Source organism: Aplidium turbinatum, chromosome 15 (assembly GCF_918807975.1).
Source record: "Aplidium turbinatum chromosome 15, kaAplTurb1.1, whole genome shotgun sequence".
Classification (NCBI taxonomy): Eukaryota; Metazoa; Chordata; class Ascidiacea; order Aplousobranchia; family Polyclinidae; genus Aplidium; species Aplidium turbinatum.
In genome coordinates, this window is record NC_137486.1 from 3,511,277 (window position 1) to 3,528,805 (window position 17,529).

The 17,529-nt window shown below is 38.2% G+C and overlaps 1 long non-coding RNA gene across 1 annotated transcript; it reads right to left on the minus strand.

Moving 5' to 3' along the window:
• Positions 1–15,905: 15,905 nt before the first annotated feature.
• Positions 15,906–17,126, minus strand: LOC145784688 (uncharacterized). The gene is made up of 2 exons (XR_014291029.1): positions 16,529–17,126; positions 15,906–16,281 (listed from the first exon to the last, which is right to left on the minus strand). It is a non-coding gene; the product is annotated as an uncharacterized LOC145784688 (long non-coding RNA).
• Between the last annotated feature and the right edge of the window lie 403 nt (positions 17,127–17,529).

A 17,529-nucleotide genomic window follows, 5' to 3' on the forward strand; every position in this document is an offset into this window, starting at 1 on the left:
GAAAAACTTGTCCTTTTTTTCTTAAACACAACAAGATGAGGAATTTTATCTACAATCAGCATATTGAAATTTTAATATATTTTGTTTATATTTTTGTTGCTGCGTTTGCTTTTATTTACTCACACTCGGTAAGATTGACATCGGCATCTGTGTGTTATCATCAAATTCTTTACCTTTTCTTTGAAAATAATTTAAACTTTGATCTTATCTTTTCTAAAGTGAAAAACATGAAGATAAATCACATAACTCACTTACGTTAACTAACGCAGCAACAACGTCGCTGTGTTTCTCTAGAACTCTTAGGTAACCCACAACTATAGACAGCAACTTGTGACCTTGATCACTTTAACTTGAGTTCAAGTTTACAGAGTATGTGCAAATTTATGTTCAACAATTTATTTTTTATTTCAAATTCTGGTTCGATAAAACAACAAGTATTCGTTATCCGTCTGGGAAAGATGTTTAAGTGAAACAAAATAAGAAAACCGCCCGATTGAGAGTAAGAGATGACGTACCCACCGACAACTTTCACAGTATTGGCTCAAGGCGCAATTCGCGTTTATATCAGTGATCCAAACATTTCTGCTGCCTGCCGCGTTGTCTAGCGCTTCTTGCATAAATATCCCTTCCTCAAATGAACCGTGTGCATTGTGTTGCTGTATGAGCTGTCCTACCTGGAATAATAAGAAATAAGTAGGTTAGCTTTCATAAGCGGCTTGTTTGCATAACAAAAAAATTAAGTTGTATTGAATTTGGTAAAATCGATTATACTGTAAATAACCTCATCTCAGCTAAATCAAATCAGTCTGACTCACGAAAGCATAACCCGGCCCTGTGACTATACTTACAAAAAAGCTACATTGATAAAATACAACATCGTGTTTTGGTGAAGTTTTGTCTCATTACACTGGTCAACAGCAAATTTTAATCGAGCTCGTGATTAATTGATTCTAGAAGCATTTTGTGCGCTGATTTCAAAAATGTCTTTACTTTTTTCCTAGCACATCATGTTTTCTAGATATTCCAATTTTAAAATTTTGAAGACATGCCACATTTACAGGCAAGTAAAGCAGTTTTTTTTATTCGCAAATTAAGTGTGACGTCATAATAAAACAATGATATAAACAATAAAACAATGATACGTCATAATCAAGCAAAGGGACAAAATAACTTATCCAAACTTAGAATCTGCTCGCCGGCCGGTTCCTCATGATGAAACCATGTCGCCACCTTTACCTCCACATGGAGGCCTAGATTCCATTGAAAATGATGGTGATGACGTCGCTTCATTAAGCGAACTCTCATCAACAAGTTCTGAGTATCAAGAAGAAGAAGAAGGCAGGCCACAGTTATTTTCCCAGGAGCACCTCAATGATTTGATTAGAGACCTTGGCCTTTCAAAGCAAAAGTCAGAAATCCTTGCGTCAAGATTAAAAGAGCGAAATCTGGTTGAGGAAGGTGTTGCAGTGAGCCATTACGGAAAACGAAACAAAGACCTCGCTGCTTTGTTTAAAGTTGATGGCCCCTGTGCTTTTGTCATGATATTGAAGAACTTTTTCACAAATTGAGAGAAGTTCACAATCCTCATGAGTGGCAAGTTTTCATTGATTTCTCGAAAAGAAGCCTGAAAGCTGTTCTTTTACATAACGGAAATGAAAAGCCATCCATTCCCATAGCATACTCGGTGCACCTAAAGAAATCTTATGTAAACATCGAAATTCTTCTCAATGCTATTAATCACAGGGATTATGAGTGGAGTATTTGTGGAGACCTGAAAATGATTGGAATCTTAATGGGGATGCAAGGGGGATTTACAAAGTACTGTTGTTTCTTGTGTCTGTGGGATAGTTGCGCTACTACTGAGCACTACCAGAAAAAGGATTGGCCAACAAGAAGCTCCTACAATCCTGGATGAGAAAGTGTCCAAAATGTCCCGCTAGTTAATCCTGACAAAATTCTTTTGCCGCCATTACATATCAAACTCGGCTTGATGAAGAATTTTGTGAAAGCAATGGGCAAATCAAATTCAAACGGTTTTCTGTACCTCTGTAAGAAATTTCCAAAACTAAGTCATGCATAGCTTAAAGAAGGAATATTTGTTGGTCCACAGATTCGAGAAGTTTTAAAAGATACTGACTTTGAAAAATCACTCACTTCATCAGAATGTCGAGCATGGCAATCCTTTAAATGATTATGCTTTGACTTTTTGGGAAATTTCAAGGCTGCTTCCTTCAGAAAAGGTCTTGAAAGGTTGCTCTCAACTTACAATGACATGGGCTGCCGCATGTCCCTCAAGATTCATTTTCTTCATTCCCACCTGGACTTTTTCCCTGAGAACCTTGGTGCAGTAAGTGATGAACAAGGTGAAAGGATTCACCAAGATATCCAAAGCATGAAAGCACGCTATCAAGGGTTCTGGAACGAAAGGATGATGGGTGATTACTGCTGGATGCTGCATCGCGATGATCCAACATGTACACCTATGCCCAGTGATTTTAATGCAGCAGTGTCTAAGTGTCATTGCAACATTTTAAACACTATCTTTGGTATCATGCTGAACGTTTTTCTTGTGTTTTTGTAATATAATACAGGGAGCTTAAAAACCTGACACTTCAGTATTTTGCTAGCTCAAGTATTTAGCACCTCAGACAAGGTTTAAGAGGCATTTTTTGCACTCTAGTGTCTAGTATGCATACATATGCAACTAAATAGTGTTGAATCTGTGAAAGCAATGCACAAATCTGAAACACTCTGCTCTCTGAAGCTAATCTAAATTTGAAAATTGTAGCGACAAAATCGGTATTTGAACGCAATATTGACGTTTCTGGTCAAAAATTTTCAGACCAATAACTTTAAAACCTGATGTGCTAGAGCGAAACTAGCGCCAGATTTGAAATCAGCAGCAAATTGTGGTCTAAAAAAAGTTACTCCCATTCTCGATTAAAATTTTTTTTCAAATTTTGTTAACCTGTGTTATTATTATCGGGCCATGATCAAGTTCACTATATGGTTGTACTGCTTGTTAAAAGCTTTTGTGCTCGTACCTAAATAAGTGATCCTGGTTCAAATCGTCAAATGTGCAGTTGAATTGGGTCTTGAAAAGGTATTTCTTATTCTGAATAACTTGACAAATGAAGTAATTCACTGTTGGCAAACCTGCATTAACTACTAGCCTACACAAAGCATTGAACACTTTTGATTCTAACGCTTTTTTATCGAAATAGCGTTAAAGCTTTCAATGTGTAAAAATTATTACTATTCTGTATAAATACTAAAATGAATCTGGAAAACAGGCTATCTCAGTCCAACTTCATTAATCCACTGTTCAACACAAATCCAGGTAATTCGAAACTTTACTTCATTGTGCAGTGACGAGTTTATTTTCTTTACACAAAATACCGCTTTATAATAATTATCTTTTAGAGCAAAAACATCATTGTAAGACGCTGAATGTCATTGAACATGCTTGAATGTGTTATAAAATCATAAATGTAATTTTTATAAAAAAAATGCGGTTTATTCTTATATCGTTCTCTCCTTAATTCATTCAATCCTTGTGCAGCTTGCGGCAACCGCAAACAAGACATTGCAATGTTGTTACCTGATTATCGTTTCTGTGGGTTTAAAAATACCATTGGAAATAGCCAAAGTACTTTATTTAACACGTATTTGTGCGCTCTGTTAGTTGGAGGGTATATATAACTTTTCTCGTTTTGTTTCGTGCTAGACCTACCTAGTCCAAAAATAAGCTCGAAATTTTATGATTTCAAAGTCACTTTGATGTGATCTCCAATTTGTGGTTGCAAACAACCTTTTAAACGAACAACGCCATCACCACTTCAATATACTGCTCGTCAAGAAGTAAACGTGTTTCAGAATTTTTTTTAAATGTATTTTTAAAACTTCATTTAGAATATGCGCAGCCTATCTCACTAAAGTTGTTATTATGTTCATTTGTTTGTCAACAATAAGATTTCAAGAGATGCTTGTTAGTTTGGGCCTTGCAGAACTTAGATTGCACGGATGCAACTGCAAGCATCAAGAGAGCACGTCATAATGATTTTAACGAATAGATGTTTCAATCGCGTCTTCGAGGTTGTTCTGCTTTCTACATCAAGTCACACTATTCCCACAACAGATCGTCAAATGAGGTTCTTTTGTAGCCTACCTCTTCAGTTCTCGAAACATTTCAGCTTTGTGCTGCCATACCATACATTGCATTTGGTGTTTTGTGAATGAAACACCGAGACAACGCAGTCAGCAGTTTGTTCCTCCACAGCATTCGCGGGAGACTAACTCAACTTATGCACACTGAAATCAAAGCGGCCAAGGAAGTTGACGAGTTTCGTGGGTGAAGTGGGTTACATTACAACATGTTCGTTTCTGTTGCCTGCGTTATTGAGTGATGCATAAATACGTCAAGGTTGGTGCTGCATCACTACGCTGTGTTAATTATTTGTTAATTCCCAATTTCTACCTCACACGTTTAGTTTCTTGTTGCTGTAGCCTTCTATAACGAAACGTTATTTTAAAACTCAAATTAAGGCAAATTATCAGGTATGTAACGCAAACAAAAGTTAAGTTTTTTGTGTTTACTATCCCAGACGTGACTCTGTAAGGTAATGGTCACAATGATTGCGCCAAACTTTTACCCTTAACTTTGGTGACGGTGAGGATACGTCTTTGTTTGCACGTAATCAAATTCAAGCTTACAAACAAACTCATAATAAAAAACCGCATGAAAAACGTATAGAGCTAATTACACCAATGACAATTACATCGTGCATATGGAAATAATGTTAATGATATTAGATATTACAGTAATTACTTTTACATTTATACAAGAACTTGATCTGTTGTTTGAGAGACGATTGCCTTGTTGTGGTTGTGGCGCAATAGAGAAGTGCAGCGGTGCATGACTTAGTTGATTTCTACGAGAGCCAAACTCGATCGACCTTCATTGAACACCCAATCCCCAGTTTAGACAAAGATTTCAATCTTTGAATTTGCAGTTTGACACAACAAGCAAATTTATGAACAAAGTTATCACATCTCCTATAATAGCTGATGTCGCAGTTTGCATTAAATTAATTTGTCGTGTCTAACATGCTTTTAAAAATATCAGCTCTTCTAACTTGCTTTTCTGACAATGGTCCACTATATTGTAACATTTTGTAAAGCCACCACGAGAAGGGGAATAAATTTAGAGGGTTAGGTTATTTGAAGTGGTGCAATAACCAATAAGTAAACTTTACAGGATTTATTGAAAGCGTTATTGTAATCAGACGCAGTAGCCTGTGCAATTGTGCATTGTTGCAGCTGTCTGCTTGGAATGATTTTGTGAGGGTCCTGGCTCGGCGTTTGAAATGTGGCTGGTTTGACACCGCTCAAGAGCATGTGACTGTGTCTTTGGCAAGACATATACAGACACGCCTGAAGGCAAACACGAAGATTGGCTTCCTTGCCTCCCCCCTTCACTTAATCTAAATCTTCAACAACTGGGGGTAAGCCTGGTTAGGACAAAAAATAAAACGATACGGATACGTAACAGAAAAAATTGCTTTGTTATTTTGGTGCAATATCCAACCCACTAATGCAAAATTGCTTAAGTTGATGCGCACTGGATACATATCGAATGCGCCAACGCATAGGCTATATGCAGGCAATACAAGCTGCACCAGAGCTGCACAAACAAATTTGCAGCAGAAACGTAGGTGGTGGATTGTATGGATAGAGTGTTGACGGGGGCAACTGTCGCTTACCTACGCCATCAAAACAAATGTTGTGTTTGCAAATTTAAGAAACCAGCAACTGACTAAGAGAGACAATGCATAGTCCTTTTGTTTTTCAGTTAGCAAAACATACAACTTTACTTTCTGCAACTTAATTTCGATTCCTTGTTTCGAGAAAATACCCCAGGGTATATTTTCCTTTGCTTTTCATACTTTCGCGCAACTTTAGGGAATAACCATGCACATCTACAAAAACTGCTGACCGGTCAAAACGGCAACATACAAATTATACGTGTCATATCTGACATCGAAGCGCAAGATTGATTGCTTTGAGGGCATGGGGCATTGTTTGCCTTAAATGACCATATATGGTGCAGTGTTGCCATAGGCGCCAAATGAATTCACCAACATTTGTCTCACAAATTCCACAAACGTAATTTTGTTTCATCAGCATTTTTTCACTGCAAATCGATTCCAAGAGTTCTTCTGTCAAGTTGAAGGTAATATCTAGAAAAAATAATAAGAAGGCCTTCATCTCTTTTCAAGGCAATTTCCCCCTGATTTTGCATGGCTGTCCCAGCTAGGACATGCGTAGTTGCATCTCAATCCAGTGTTACGAAATAGACAAATCACGCAGGGGTAACGACGTGGGAATTCAGCGTCGGAAGTAGATCAAGAAAGTCATTTGTTGAGGTTATCACAACAAAATCTACAAATTTAATGTGTTTGAAGCTTTCACCAGCGATTTTGGATTTAATTTTGTTCGAGACAGAGTTTAAATAATTCCGATGCATGTTTGGTTAAGACTACCGGTTTCTCTTTTTTCCAAAACCTTTTGAAAATCCCACCATGTGGTTAAAGAGAGTAGGCTACCATAATGAATAACCCAATGATCAACCAGCTTTTGCTGTTGCCTCTCAGTGATATCTGGGCAAACATCATCAATTGGTTTTGAATTCTTATCCTCGGACTGATAAAGCCTTGATAGCCTTAGGTTATTCGTGGTAGTTTCGCATTGGCTCTTGACACAGGGCCGGTTACCGAGATTGGCAGAGTGAAGTTTTCCGATTGTTGAAGTGTTGTTGCCGGGGAATTATTCCATTTATTAGGTGCCGCTGAATGGAGAGCAGTCCTGAAATGCGTTGCTCAAGCGCACACCCCGAGAGTCGAACCAGCGCCGCGTGATCTTGAGCCGGGCGCGTAACCACTGAGCTAACGGGGCGGACTATTGCATTTGCATTGAACTAGGTAAATTAAAAATATTCTAAACGTTTTTATAGTTATTTTGTTGTTGAAAGTTTAGTTAGACGACAAAAATTTCAAATGTCCCTTGGTGTCCCGTTTAGACTACATTGGGATTCATGACCAGTAACGTTGACAGAGGGATCCAGGGGATAGTTTTGCCCCCTGGTTGAGGTTATTTTTATAGGCCCGGAATTTTATCAGCAGTCATAGGAACGAAGATAACATCGTGTGGTTTTTGGAGTTCTATTGTTTGCTTTAGTGGTTTCTTGTTGTCGGGAGGGGGACAGGTTTCCTATCCGCACTGGGCCAACACTGGTCTCTAAACGCCCTGTTCATGATACCCAAACTTGCTACTCTAAAGCTGAGCAGCGGCCGAAGAGATCGGTGACCCCTCCGAGCCAAAACAATAGGGTTCCAAAATCACCCATCATGCAGTTAACAAACTGCAAAATATTCAACACAAAATAAAAAGCATAAACAAAAACATCAATTTAGTTTTAACAAATTATTGACCATGTTAGATTAAGTACCCGCATCGTAACTTCTCTACATCTATCCCACATTTAGTCATTAGGATATGAGAAGGAAGATATCAAAAATGGAAAGGGTTGAAAGATTTGGATGATGAGAAAGAAGACAGTCTTATCATTCCATCCCAATTCCAGCATAAACTTTCTAGCACCGTATCAAGACATATAAGATTTGTAAAATACATTAAGTAAAACTTTTTGTTTGATTAAAAATCGACGTAAACATTAGACGTAAAAATCGGGCGTGTAGTAAAATTGGCTGCGCTATACTGTTCATTGATGACCGCCATAGAAATCCTATCACAGAAATCCGTGAGACAAAATGAATGGAAGGCAAAAAATTTCCGTTTAAAACATCGCATGAAACTTTATATCTTTTTGTGACCTCACAAATACAACGTATTAATTGTTGTATTTTTCCATACGTAATCTTTGTTGTGAGCATGACACAACAGTTATTTCCATCAGAAGAAACATGAAAAAGGTTCCCTGGTGTCAATTTCAGGTGAAGTCCGTACAAGTTCTGGTTGTAGGGTTGTTTAAAAAAAAATCTCCTAGGTATCCTGTCATAAGGCTACGTGACATGTGTGGTCCACCAAGTCTACTTGATATCTATTTGAAACCTGAGATATCTTGTACATGGTGGAAACCTTGTGTAATTAATATTATACAAGTTACAACTTCCATCGCAAAGGAAGTGTCATAGCAAAGGTAGTGTTTGGTGTTGAAAGGTAGAAAATCTTCTTGTTTTTGTTCAGTGAGAAATTTAGATGACACGCAATAGAAAATCTTCTAAGGATCCACAATTCTCGAATTGATATTGCAAATGTTTACAAACATTTAATGTTTGCTAGAGCCTTATAATTTACAATAGGCCTATATAATGCAACCTCAGTCCTTCTTTGTCCGAATGTCCCTGAAACCTTGACACTTAGGTTTTCGTGCTGTTCTCACCCTTCCTTTACACACTCCACACCACAGACGTTTATTTGAGACATTAATCAGTCGGACAAAAGTTGGACGTCCTGTCTAACGCTATCACGTGACAGAGATGGGCGATCACGTGTACAGGCTGCTGGGTGGTGCAACCTTCACTCATTGTTTGTCATATGATGCTTTAAGTTGTTATTACAACTATAGTGCACCGTTAATTATTATTTTATGCTTCCCCGTTTGGCCTCATTGTTATCACTGTGACATAATAATCATGGTATTGTCTGATACTTTCCCTGGTATCAAATTCAGGCAAAGTTCGTTCACAAATAGCATCTGGTGACAAAATTATCGAGCATTGTGTTTCGCTGACCATACCGGTGCAGCCTCCACACTAGCCATCGAGACTTTTCACAAAAACATATGTTTCTCGGCAGTAGTGGTGCGATGCTGATGAGCCAAGTTCATGAGCGAAAAACGTGACTATCGCTATCAATTCTTACTTCACTTGACTGCCCAGAAACGAAAACTTAAAGTTTTATTGTTATAAGTAAGATTCTATTTGAATAAGAACCTTCTGATGACCCGTGTAGGTGAAACAGGCTGTTAAGGATGCAGATAGTAATAACTATATTTGATTTAATTCGCTTTGCTTTTTTGCTTAGTATTGAGCACTTTTTGTAGTATTAATAGTTTTTATTGTTTTAAGTTTTATTGTTATTGTTTGAATCAACGTTCTTTCCAACGTCGTGCAGACTTTTTCGCCATTCGGCCCCATAGCCGACAGGAAAAGGAAAGAAGATTGTATCATAAACTACCACTAGCGTAATGACATCACAATGTTCACTCGCTGACCTTCTCACCATTAAAACGGGGAATTATTAATTAACAATAATATTGAACCGAGACTTGCAAATATGTAGCTTCTAATGCATTTTGTGTGCTCTCGATCAACAATGAACTTGACACTGTAGGCAGAGTTGGAGAGTGTTCTCAAGTTGAATGCGTGTAGCTCATGTATCAAATTGTTAGTTTGCTGAGTGGTGAGCAGACATGCAACGAATTGTTTGTGACCGTGAGAGATTCCGCTCGAACGCGAAGTCGAATTGACTTGGAGAAACTTGGTCAAGGGCATCCACAAAGGCAGTGTGTCAGTGACGTAGTGAGAAAGAAAACTTTAGGGGGGTAAAAACAACTGTTGGGAGGCAAACTTTATTCAACATGAATTGTAATGGCATCAAAACGTTGTAATAGCATTGAAGCTATTTTTTTAGGGGAGGCAAGATAACATTTGCTCCCCCAAATTCCCGTGACTACGACCATGCAACCACATAATCAGAAATTTGCACAAAGTTTCCACACACTGACCCTTTGAGCAGGTGCCCATTCGCATCATACGTCATATTTGTTGTAACGTCATTATTACCTTCAAACTCAGCATAGCATGAGAAAATGTTTCATAGTTCTTCCTCTGAAAGTGAAATCGCATTCTCACTTGTCCTCGACTGAACTTACTACTATCGCGTTATATTTAAACAATGTTTACTCGTGAGTACAATGGAATGGCTTAAAATAACTTTAAATTCTTTGTTTATCCGGTAGGACCATATGATGAGGATATGTATGTCGACACGTGCCTTTTGTGCAACTAACTCCATGTGCCTTTTGAGCATCAACATCTGATGTTGTAACATAGTGTGAACTGTTGTCACACAATCGGTTTAGACTAGAGGCAAACAAGGTGATGGAATTGTTATTTTAAAGTCAAGAACTATTTTGTCGTATTTTGCTTTTTAATACAATTTGGGTAGAGAGGTAACTCTTTTAAACCATAAACAGACATAACTAAGCAACAACACTACATTTAACATTATAAAAACAAAAAACAACAAGCGAACGTTTTCGGCTAGTCATATAGCCCTTTTCAAGCCTATAAGAAAAATACATTATTGAAAGAAATGCTAAAGAATCATATAGTATCACAGCAAAAATATGGTCAAATCTAAACATTTGAGAAACTGCCTTGCTCACACTGATAACTGAAAACTGAAAATTTTCAGTTATCAGTGTAAGCAAGGCAGTTTCTCAAATGTTTAGATTTGACCATATTTTTGCTGTGATACTATATGATTCTTTAGCATTTCTTTCAATAATGTATTTTTCTTATAGGCTTGAAAAGGGCTATATGACTAGCTGAAAACGTTCGCTTGTTGTTTTTTGTTTTTATAATGTTAAATGTAGTGTTGTTGCTTAGTTATGTCTGTTTTTGCTTTTTAATACCACGAAAACATATGAAAGCTATAAATCTAAAATATATTTGTGTGCCAAATTTCACAAAGTCACAGTCACACACAGAAAGTCAACTTTTTTTGTCCATTAAATTTGTCAAAAATGTGGCTGTTGAGAAGGAACAATCTTTCTGGCATCAGCGCTACCTGACTACTCACTACAGAACAGCGAGCATTGTGTTTCGCTAACCATACCGGTGTAGCCTCCAGTCCACACTAGCCATCAAGACTTGGTTTATTTTGACACTCGACTGCCGAGAAACACATGAAAATCTGGCTTCTATGAAAAAAGTGAATTGAGTTTGCAAAGCTGAAACTTTAGTGCCACTAACGGTTTGTATTTTTGATGATGTTGACCACTAAATAACGCACAAGAGCACCAGTCAGTACTTTGGTTCTTGGCAAAAACTCTTTTCAGAGTGTTGACATTGTTTAATGGTTTGTGACACAGCTAGACAGGTGATGACATTGGTTATAATCTGCAAGTTGCAAAAATCTAACTTTTTTCTCTATCAAAAAAGCGTTATAAAAAAGGCACTTCACTTTACTCGCTACGATTTCGACACGTGTTGCAGCAGATGGAAGATTTGTGCTGATGTCATCAAAGATATCGTTGTTTTGAGCAACGTGTCCTTTTGTTTGCCTCTCGCGAAGCGTGGTGCAATAGCGCGCAATTAGATGATGCAAACTTTAACAAAACCACAGGATACACACTATTCGCTTACTGACAATAAGTCAATAACCAGGGCCGTTGATACGATATCTTGGGCTTGGTGCCAATAAAAATTTTGGGCCCCGAATCAATAAATTTCGTAAGAAAACGATCCAAAGAACACGCGGTGGTTTCTTTATAATCTCGGGCCCTTAAAATTATCCTAGGCACGGGTTAAAAAGTACCCCCTGGACTCCCCGTTAACGCTACTGGCAATAACATTCAAAAACATAAAAGAAACAAGTTTATTTTAACAATGTGTTTCATCCCAACCGATGTCATTTGAGGTAAAACACACGTGGATTTGTTTTTGTTTTTATTAATTTGCAAAAACCTCAAAGTAAAACATTTGCAATGAAGTTACCATGACGTATCGATTCTTAAAGTGGGTGCCAACCCCCTGAAAGTATTGCTGGCATTTACTAGGGGAGGGGGGACGGAGGCGTAGCATGAACAAAGCTGCTGCTTGCTAGATATCAAGATTAAAGTTGGCATAAGTTTGTTTGTGTCCAAAAGAGCTTTTTAAAAATAACCAGTAAGGTTTTCATGGCAGTGGTGCAAGAAGAAAGGCTGAGAAGCACTGAGCCATGCAATGTAGAAATCCAATACGAAACCATCCAACCTCAAGCGTTTGATGACTTGATCAATAAAATAGCAGATGTACCTTGCTAATACACTTGACAAACGATTCGAACGAAGAATCGAACTCAAAACTGTTTAATTGTTCGTTCAATCCCAGCCAACAAATCAGCTTCGTTTGCATTGATGCAACGTCTGCACACATCTAAGATTGGACTCATTTGCTGGCTTGGATCAGGGATATCTAAAGAAAGGGATACGAAAGCTTTTATTACGTCTGACAATAGAAGGCTTTTGTTTATCGTAAATAATCTGTAAAATGGCAATTGTCACCGATAGTAGTTTAATAAATCTTGTTATGATAACCTGCATTGCGCTATTAGCATCAAGCCAGGATACTCAATGCATGCTCATGGTTAATTGTTAACTCAACTACCTACCCGTATACTTGCTTTACATCTAGCCTACTGATTGATTGAATCTATATCCTCGGACTGGGAAAGCTTCTTGCAGAGCTTAATCCTGGCAGTCTCGCATACTTATAGAGACCTTGAATCACTGACGCAGGTCTGTCTGGTCACCGAAATTGACAGAGTGAAGTTTCCGATTGTTGAATTCTTGTTGCTGAGGAATTATTCCATCCATTAGATGTCGCTGAATGGAGAGCAGTCCTTAACGTGCGTTAAACGCACACCCCGAGAGCCGAACCAACGCCGCTTGATCTTGAAGGTTCTTTGTTCCAGAAGTCACGCGCTAACAAACTGAGCTATCGGGGCGGAGGCGAGGCGTGTATCGGGCGGCAAGCTACTGGTCAATCATGCTGTTTATTGATTCAAGTAAATGTAAAACTTGAAATATCTGACGATGGTTGGTCAGTGCTGACAGACCTTTCTATTGCTATATTTTGATTTTTATGTAGATCGTGTTTCATTTTTCTCGACTCGTATTAGAAAGGCAAAAAAACAAACATCTCTCTCTATCGAGGGCGGGGCGATACTGCAAAGGCTTTGTTAAGAAAAACAGCTTACTGGTAACTTTTCAACTGTCTTTCCAAACAAGTATTCTTTAAATATGCTCTATGTTACATTTGCTGACAGTTTTCTGTAGCTTACTGTACCCAGCTGTGCTACAAAACTTTCTGCAATTTTAAAAAGATCCGCATGTTTAACTCGCTCCTACTATACTGCCTGGTAGTATCGTAAGAATAAAGCAATCGCTTTAGCCTTCGTACCCCCTTCTTTAGATACCCCTGGCTTGGATGTGCTGCCATTACTCCACCATTCTCATAATTAGATGAATTCTATTAATAACTTTTAGTAGTGAGGATGAGTAGCCTACAACTTGTGCATTGAAAGTTGCGAAACCAAGTTGGAAACACAAACAGACTGAGATTCGTAGATGTCACAAATGTGGGCTTGGCTTTGTTTTGTCAAATATAACGACGATGGCTAGAGGTGTGCTCACATGATGGCTATAAATAACACATTGTGGGTTTGCCTATACGTTCAATAAGATCTAAAATAACTTGAGAGGTGTGTACAGAACTATCGTTGCTAGGATCTTTACCAGGTGAGTTTCTATTTGGAAACTTTCTGTACTTTTTATGAAAACTTTGTTTCCAGGAAGGTGGCCGATGGGTGGCCTTATATTTATTGTTGTCGCAAGTTGCTAGCGCGTTGCGTTCTGAGCTTTTTAGCGAAATACTTAAAAACAATTTGTAAGTTGCTCAACGTTTTATTTTGACGTTATTGTAACGTTCGGATGACGTAGGAATGTCATGTTTACTTGACTTGAAAGCAATTTAGTAAACACAACAATTACTTTCATTTCTGCCTGTGGACTAAAACCATTTGCGATTGGCGACCTTCAACAATATGGACGTAGCAAGACGTCTAATTTACGTAGGCAAATTGTTTGGAAGCGATTCCATCGGTAGTGGCTGCATTTTATGGCATGAGAAAACAGTTTATTTTTATCCTACTGCTATATTTTGATCAACTTGAAATCAACAAAACACTTGAATTCAATGAACTCCGTTTAATAATTTTCTAAGTTGGTGGTTTAGATTGTATATGGTAAACAATCTTATTCACAGGAACAAGACTATTTTTCTTACGAAAGCAATAAACAGGCATGCCTGCTTTGCTACATATTGACTTGATGGGTCGAGGAATTGAGCAGTGCACCAAAAATAAAATCTCGCCTCGTTCTATTTGATATCTCTCCTGCCTCCTCACTTCCACTTGGTTCCGAGCTTCAGAGACGGGAGTGGGTGACACTGAACCGATTAAGAACGGGAGTTGGCCGCTTCAATGCTTGCTTGACACGCTTGGGCATGATGGACTCGGCTGCGTGTCAGTGCAGTGCGACAGAGCAAACAGCCAACCACATCATCTTTGGGTGTCCCATCTATTCCCCTTCCAATGGAATAACAGGCCTCCGCACACTTGACGATCTGACGAAAAGTTGGCTCCAAGTCCTTCCATTCGGCTGACCACAAACTTTCTGCTTCATACGAACGACGACGACCTGATGCCGTTTCACAATCTCAGCTTGCAAAATCCATCTTTTTACGTTGAATCGACGTTTGTGGAAATGCAAGGAAATTGTACTTACCGGATAAAGAACACAAAACACTCTTTAGCTGTTTTTCTTGCTGTTAAAAGTGAAATCAATGTTGAAAGAAAAACGGTTGGAACGTCCGGTCAATCTGATCAAATAATCAAGAACCCAAAATGTAGATACTAAATTCATGTTCAGCAAAGATTTTGAAAACTAAATTATTTTCGTGTGTACAGTATGAGTTATACAGTAATTAAATTGAAATAAATTCTGTAATTCACTGTTGCCATTAAGCATTGGGGCAGTCGCCTTATTTGACAATGTCTTATTGATGTTATGTAGTAGGCTACATTGCTTAGCGCACGAAAAACGTTGTTGGTTAGATGAAATCAATGGACATCTTCACTACTTGGGCGGAAGTGCGTCATAGCGAGACCTTACCAAGAAAGGCTCGTTTGTAATTTCTCCTTAACAACGGACATTCCACTGTTGAAGGTCGTGTTGCTAAGCCACTTCCGTGGACTTATTTGGAACATACACAAGCGGACGACTGGCAACCGAACTCTTCAAGCACCCCATGTGCCTAGGATTACAATAATTTAACGTTTTATTGCCCAAACAACAAGTAAACGGTTTGAGTTCTTTATTTGTATCGTTTCAACGTACCCTGGTGTCAAAGCCATACCAAAACAGGTTTACAGGCTGTAATGTTTGTCCAAGCCCATTTGCTCCAGTGGGTGGTGCCGACTGTATTTTTGTGGCAGGTTTATTTTGGAAAAGTTAAAATTTAACAACTTTTCTTTCTCAGCGATTTGTGCGTCAGTGGCAGGTCTTATTTGTAGAACATTTTGCGTAAATGGTACAATTTATATTGACTGTTATCGAAATCGTATTAAGTTGGTAGGACTGCTCTTTAATTGTATTTGTTTTAAAGCTCAGGAATATTTTTGGCTACGGTTGTTTCTTTGTCTAATCAAGCTTACCATGAGAACATGTGCCGCTTTGTGACGTAAAACGCGTAGTTTAGATGCTCACGCTGTATTGTACCTTTCTGCTAAGCTAACAATTATTGTATTTTATTATTGATCCAACATCAGTTGATGTTAAATCGACTGACAGTTCACAGCTAGATTTCGCAATGCTTGGCGAAGAACAAGCCTTTGTTATGACAACAATAGCGATACCAAGTGACCTGGCTGATCGATCAAAATATTTTTTTAAATTGACAGAACAACCTTTTCATGGTGCTCGAGCACTTCACCTCAACTTGCTGCCTTCAAAATTGCTGACTAACCAAGTGATGCAATCGTTTCATGACGATCAGTGACCATGAGCACAATTTGTATTAACCGAGCGATTTGCAACATAAGCGTGGCAAATGCAAGGTACATCAGTAACAATGTAAAGTTTCAACCAGTAATTTCACACGAATTGCTTTAAACAAATGTAGCAAATCAAAATTTGGCAAAAATCACTGGCGAAATAAATAACATCTTCTGTTTATGTTCCATCAACATTTGTTGACGCAATGTATACATAAAAACAATCGAAGATTTTACAAATAAGAGATAACAACAAAGATTCGATTTTCCAGTCAGGACAAGTCGCATGTACAAGCAACGAATACGCATACGATTAAAATACAGTGACGAATAGTGAAAGCAGGAAGAACGAATCATCCAAGAAGTCTGCGCCCGTTTCTGAAAACAAATAAAACGACGGTTACAACCTGATATTAAAACTCGTGTTCTACGATACAATTTTACCTTATGTGTTTGTTAATTGTATCTACACCAACGCTTTATAAAGTGAAACCTACTATAGTTAGAGATCATATCTTTTATGTACATATGTGACAGTTGCATACAAAATGAAAAGCAACACAGACATGATCGTGAATTAAATTTTTTTCGTTTGTTGTGCATGAACATTACATTAAAAATATACCTTATGAGCATGCAGACTTTTGCTTCAAATTGACGTTTCTTTGGAAAATTGAGCAGCAGTTGATAAATCCTCTCTTCTGGCATTAGAGTCCTTGAGGTTTACAAGACGTTTCAAATAAAAAATTTTGAAACAATCTCTGCTTTATTTCAAAGAGTCAGTTGGTGCTTTTAGCACAGTTTGTCGTCGTTGTCACAGGCAGATTCCTTCAGTAAAACGGCATCAGTTGGCAATCAGCTGGTATAGTCCGTTTTCAGATGATCTGGCCCCCAGCAAGCGCTCCTGCGGCGTAGCAATCCTCGCACTTGACATGGAGAATCAGTGGGGAAGTAGTTCCCCAACTGACCTGAGACAAGACAGTGATTTGGGGAAGACTTTTGCAAGTTAAGTCCATTGCAAATTGACTTTTATGAAATCTACAAGTCGTTTTCTTGTTGCAGCTTCGTAATCTTCTTTCGAGATTTTCTTTATTTGCTTTTTTTTCTTCTTTCAAGCAGATGTTTCTTCTGTTCTGGCCCATGCCTAGAACTACTGTGAAAGAAGGCCCATTTTTTGATAAGTACTTACAAAATATACAAGTAAGCGTCTAGCAGTACAACAACAATCGACTGAGGTGACGCAACAAAGCGCTGTCGGGCTTTATACTCTGAGCTGTTTCGATCGAGTCACGAGATACCGGCATGTCACGTGACTCATTGCTGGTCGTTGCGCAATCTTGTTCAAAGAACTGAAACAAATTGGTTGGCTTATGACTTGGGACTTTTTGTTGGGTTGTTTTGTCAGAACTTCTATGAAACACAAATATTTTGATAATGGAAAAACTAACCAACGATTCTGCAAAAAGAAATACGTGGCATTAATTCATCAGTGGTGGATTATTATTTGACACATAACACGATTAGAGACAGTTGATAATACTATCTACCAGCGTTGCCAGGTTATTTTGTAAAAACATGCAAGCAAATCTGTAAAAGCAAGTCCAAAATACGCAAATTAACAAAAAA